This window comes from Phalacrocorax carbo, chromosome 16 (assembly GCF_963921805.1).
Source record: "Phalacrocorax carbo chromosome 16, bPhaCar2.1, whole genome shotgun sequence".
Taxonomy (NCBI): Eukaryota; Metazoa; Chordata; class Aves; order Suliformes; family Phalacrocoracidae; genus Phalacrocorax; species Phalacrocorax carbo.
Genome location: NC_087528.1, coordinates 214,129 through 220,128, shown reverse-complemented (window position 1 = coordinate 220,128; position 6,000 = coordinate 214,129).

The following is a 6,000-nucleotide window of genomic DNA, read 5'->3' as shown; positions in this document are numbered from 1 at the left end:
AAACAAATGGTTAAAAAACCGTAAGTATCCAGTGCTATTTGGCACATCCAGCCTCCCCTAGAGGCTGGCACATCAGATAAAAGCTACAGTCCACATCATGCAAACCCCTGGGGTAGCTCAACCTGCTCCAAGATGAATTTTGGGTGGGTACGCAGCACCACAGGTTGGCCAGACGCTGACCATGGGAAACCTGTTTTGCCAAGCATGGCTTTGGCCAGTGGCAGCATGGGTGCAGGGGGCAGGTGAACTGTGGGCCACAGAGCCCACATGCAATTGAAAGCGCTCAGCACTGCAGCCTTTCCTCACTGCATGCCTTCCCCCCCTCCCGTGGGCAGGCTGCGATTTCCAGGGTTGCTTTTCTTTGAGGCTGGAGACAGCCACCGCTGAGATAACCATGGCTTTGCTCCACCAACAGCAGGGTCAGAGAAATTCAGCTGCGGACCCCGTTGGAACTTCCCATGGCTAACAGGACAGGCAGCATCACTCCCTGCTCCAGAGACACTCTGGGCATCTCCAGCATACCCCTGCCAGATCTCAGATCCAGGAGCTGACTGTTTTCTTCCTCCTCCCTTTACACACGTACACACTCCTGGGACCACAACCCAAAGGTACGGCTATGCTTCAAGCCACTCCCTAGATTCACCCCTGGTTTTGGCCCTTGGTCTCCAAGCATCCCTGCCTCCCAGGTTACACATGCCAGCATTTCACCCAGCTAAACAGGCTTCATGCAGAGCTTTTCCTTCACACAAACCTCATCCTGAAGGACCCTAGCAGGGTCATGAGTGGGAGGTGTTTTACAGGATCCCCTTCAAACAGCAGGCTGCATACTCAGGACCTTGTCCTATTTCTCCAAACCAGAGCCTACACTGCAGACTCAAGTCCTACATCACTGCCTCTTAGACCAGCTTTTTGGGATCCTCCCAAGACAAGTCCCCTGTGCATTTCTAAATATGCTGGCAAATCTCTTCCAACTCACTGTCCTTCTCCTCTGCCATGATTTTGAAGCCATATTTCTCCTTTACTCCTTTTTCCTTGCTACAGGGATAAACCCTCCATAGCCAGGCATCACAGCAGCTGCTGCACCAGCAACCTGGCTGTTATTCTTTCCCACAACTTCCTCTCTCACCCAGGATGTGTTACTTATATAACATCTTTTAACATTGACTTTTTCAACACACTTTTTGTGCATTACTTGCATTTAAAATAAAACTGCCAACCTATGTGAGTGACTGTCCTCATTACAGTCCCAGTCCTCCAACTAATTAATGTCTGTTAGCTTTGGCTTATATACCAGGATGCCTAAATCCAAAATACACAAGACTGCCAAGTTACTCTGCAAACAGAAATACTTGCCTTGAAGAAAGAACCATGTTATCCAACTTGCTTCTACTTCCTTACCTTCAAGGTCTTAGACTTCACAGAAGGAAAGCTCATCCAGCCCAAAAGAGATTGTTAAGAGATTGCTAAGAAATCAAAGAAAACCCAGAGAAAAGCAAAGAGGAAGAAAACAGAAGAGAAAGATATCTCCAAAAGGCAGAAACACCATGAAGTACAAGGCATGTTTTGTACCTGCTTTCTTACACTCAAAGGCCCCGTGGAAAAGAATGAGTCTGTTTAAGAAAAAAACCTCCCAGTAGCTCCCAGGCAGGCTCTTCTCCAGCAGAGAAAATAAGCAGACTTTTCTTCAGCCCAGAGAGGAGGAAAGTGAGAGGACTACAACATCTCTCAATCAGTAAACACCTTCCTTTAGGGCATTATGTTACCACAGTGCGCATCAGAGAAGCCTGTACAGGAAAAAATAAAGCCAGAAGTCTCAGGAGTGCTTATTTAGCAAGGTGACAAATAAGGGACACATACCAAGGTGCACAAAAGAACTGGCAGGGTAGGAAGATGGGTATGATGCTCGTGAAAGCCCCTCCCATAGCACCCGTGTGTCAGTGCATTCAGCACATCTGAAAGCAGCAGGTTTAGAACTGATTAAGAAAGAAAAAGCCTTATGTAAACTTGATGCATAATTAACCTGAGAAATGCACTCACAGAAGACATTATTGAGGTCAGGAGAGCATTAAAGCCACAAAAACAACTCCATCAGTATATGAAGGATGAGAACATCCACTGTTAAATTGAAAACTCATCTAATGCAAGGATAAAACTTACTGTATCCTAACTGGGACAAGCCTCCCTTCCAGGCAGGTTATAGGAGGCTTCCTACATCTTCCTCCAAAGCATTTCATAGAATCATAGAATCATTAAGTTTGGAAAAGACCCTTAAGATCATCGAGTCCAACCGCTAACCTGTCACTGCCAAGCCCACCACTAAACCATATCCTCAAGCACCACGTCTACCCTTCTTTTAAATACCTCCAGGGATGGAGACTCCACCACCTCCCTGGGCAGCCTATTCCGATGTTTGACAACCCTTTCGGTGAATAAGTTTTTCCTAATATGGCCAGGAAGGAGAGCCTAGGCTGGACAAACCCCTCTCTCAGGCTTTCTGTCCAGGTCAGGTCTCTAGCAGATGTTATAGAAGGGACTTTCCTGCTCTACTGTGGGCATCTGAGTCAGATACTGAGGTCTGCGTGAGTTACTCTCAGCTGTCTTTGCACTTAGTTGATAAAAATCAGCCCTTACAGGAGTGATTAATCTCACCCCATATGCAGTTGGGTGAATTGCCCTTATGAGGTGCCAGTCCCAATGTGATCCAGCACCACAAGCTGCCCCAGGCAGCACATGCGGGTGGGAGACATGTCAGGGTACTCTGGCCTAGGGACCAGACTGAGCTATGCTTCCAATGCTCCCCCCTGAAACCAGCAGGCTGCAGGGCCTTGGGTATTTTTAAGTCTTTACAAGTCTGGGCAAGGATGAATAGAATTCTCCCTCTCTCCTTTTTCACCGACTTTTCCCACATCCCTCTCAAATCTCTGCAGTTTCCTTTGCCCCTTCCCTGACTTAACATCACTGTCAACGTTTCAGAGCGCAGAGGTACCTTTCAGACTCACCCAGCTCTCCTGACTGCTCGTTTGGGATTCCAAGGTCTCAAAGATCTTCCTGATACCAATTAAAATTAAAAAAAAAAATGAAAGCCTCCTGTTTGCCAAGGTCTGTAAGCAGAACACCCACAGGTCTTGCCCTCCTCGCCATTCCTGGCTTGCTTACAACTGTAGCAGCTGTTTCACATTTCCCGCTTTTAAAAGCTCAAGTTAAATCAATGTATCTCTTGCCAAAATCCAGCAAGACACAAACTTCATGAGACATTTCAGATAGACCAAGAGCTGCCTTTCCCCAGGCCACCCCTCTCTCAGCAGACCACGGTTTAAATACTTGAGGCTCCCTTTGCCAAAAGCCAGCAATGGCAGCAGCCGCACGCATCCAGCTGGCCCAGCAGGGCTCTGCACGTCCCGGCCTGCTCTCATGGCTCTGCACCCAGAAGTCCCACATGCACCGTGCCTGCTTGGGATCACTGCAGCACCCCAGAGGCGTTTGCTGCAATAGATTCACCCAGGATGAGCCCGTGCCCCTGCCTGCCCTTGGGCAATAGTTTTAATGCTTCCAGCACACACAAACTAGGGGCACTGCCAGCAGCACCAAAGCATCTCTGTGGGGCAGTGCCAGACTCTGTCTTCCTGTTCCAAGCAATACAAAACAATGTAACAGGATTCCCAAATATTTAATTTTACATCTAATTTTGTAATATTTTTATATAAGCAGCTTGGGCTCCTTGTATTTGCAGAAAGCAAGTATTTTAGGGACCTAGGCTTCACTTGCTGAAGTGCCTTTTCAAGGGCTAGAAAGGCTCACTTTGGATGCTATCAGACCACCAGACTCCAGGAGAAATGAAAACACCAGGTGTCACAAGACAACTCATAAATACAGCAGCAGCAACAGTGATGCAGGACTTGTTCAGTTCCAGGTGAAATCATAAGCCTGATCCAAGCCCAGCTTTACATTGGGTTCATCCCACAGCACGACACAGACCTGTCTGCTGCAACAGCACAAGGCAGGTGGGCTCCCCTACTTTCCTCAAAGGCCTCAAGTACTGGATTATTCCAGCTATTCAGTGCATTTAAACCCTCAGCTCCACGAGCAGGGCAGGCACTCTGGGTGTTCAACCTCAGCGTGGGAAGGTGGCAGCCCTGCAGCTGTGGGACCCGGCACAAAGCAGGTACTTGGACAGCAAAAGCCCAGGGAACCCACGACCCATGGACCTGCAGTGATTATGGCAGCCGAGGTATATCCTTAAAAGCCTCCAGGAGAGCTGGGTTTCCATCTGTTGCTATTAACAGTTAGAGTCTGCACTTTCAGGGCAGGAAGTGAAAGCCTGGAGCAACCTGGACCCTTGAACTAGCAATTGTGCCGAGTCCTGTAAAAGCAGGGCACTTGTCATGCATTTCTGCAGTTTCCTTCATCTTACATGGCACCCCCCATTACATTTAAAGAGGGTTTGTGAGATAGCTACATCCAAATATCCATCACAAGTACCATGAAAGAACTCTGACAAGCACAACATCCAACATCCCTCCATTTTATTGAGAACTGACTGCTGATGGCAGCCTAGAGTCTGAGATGCAGTTCCTCTGCCATTCAAATAAGAGAAACCAACCCTTCCTCAGTGCACAGAGGTGCTATAACTCATACCTGACATTTGCAACATCCCTTGGCCACCCTGGTAAAACCATTAGTGCTGGAGGGGATGCGAGGCTACACTGCCACCTCTGTCCATACACAGCAAGTTACTGCCACCAGCTCACTCAACATGCAAGACGGAAAATAAAATTTAAGTTCCATTTGCTTTATATTGCTTTTGAAATGCCATCTTACACACTTGCTGGACAGAGGAGGCTACACTGTTGTCAGGTCACCATGAAGATCTGACTCCCTAGAGGGACATTTTTTCCTTCTTTTAAAAAAAACGTAACATTGCAAAGGCTCTTGGAGACATTTTTCCTTGTTCACATGGAAGAAAAACTTGCTACCTCAGGTTTATTACATGACACAGAAGTGTCATTCATCTTTAGAACTTGGAAACAAGCAAGGAAAAAGAGGAAAAAGTAATATTTCACATTTTGAGCATGGCTCAAGCTGGCTTCATACAGAAGGAGTAGTTTTCCAGACCCAAGGGTGCTCTAGGCATTTCAATACCATCTGCCCACTGAGACCTGACTCTTAGTAACTCCCCATGAGATGGTGCATGACCCTGCCCCTGCCAGGCTCTCACCAGCTTGCTCCAGGATGCTTTCAGCATGTTGAACCCTCATAGTTGGAAACCGCTTTGGATCTCCAACCATTTCTCTGGTTTCAGCTCTGCTGGTGTATTCCTTTGGTAGAGATCTATACCTTCCTCTCACAGATCTTTTGATCCACCTGCACAACATCCCTGGCACAATTGCTGATGCCGTCCCTTTCCAGGACTCCAGTCCTGCAAGCACCCTGGATGTCCAACAGGGGTGTGCAGCTGCCAAAGCAAACTGGCATCCCACCTTTGGAGAGCTTCCAGAAATGAACTGCTCTTCACCTGAGCTGGTGCAAGGAACACAGAAACCTCACCCAGATAACAAATATCCATTTTCCTGGCTCGGTGTCAGCACTCCGGGTGGCCCTCCAGGTTTAAAACAGCTCCCTCGAAACATCTCTGCCCTCTCCCCTCCTTTCTTTTTGAGCACATGGAGCTTGCCCCTCTTTGGCAGAAAATTTCCCTTGGACCTGTTGATTTCTCATCCATCAAACTTAAATTTACCTTATCTAGGTTGCAGCCAAGGCCTAGTGCCAGCAACTGTGCATGTTGATGGCAGATCATTTCTGTTTCAGTAATGCCGTGCTGCCAACCCTACACTGAATTTCCTTCTAGCATCAGCTCAGCGCAGAAGAACTCAACATCCCACATTCAAGACACTACTTGCTGGGCAATGGGTCACGTAAGGAGTCCTGCAGGATGAGAGGAAACTGATACCATCAGCTACACTCTGGGCTTGGCATGGATTGAACTACCCAGGAGGCAAATAT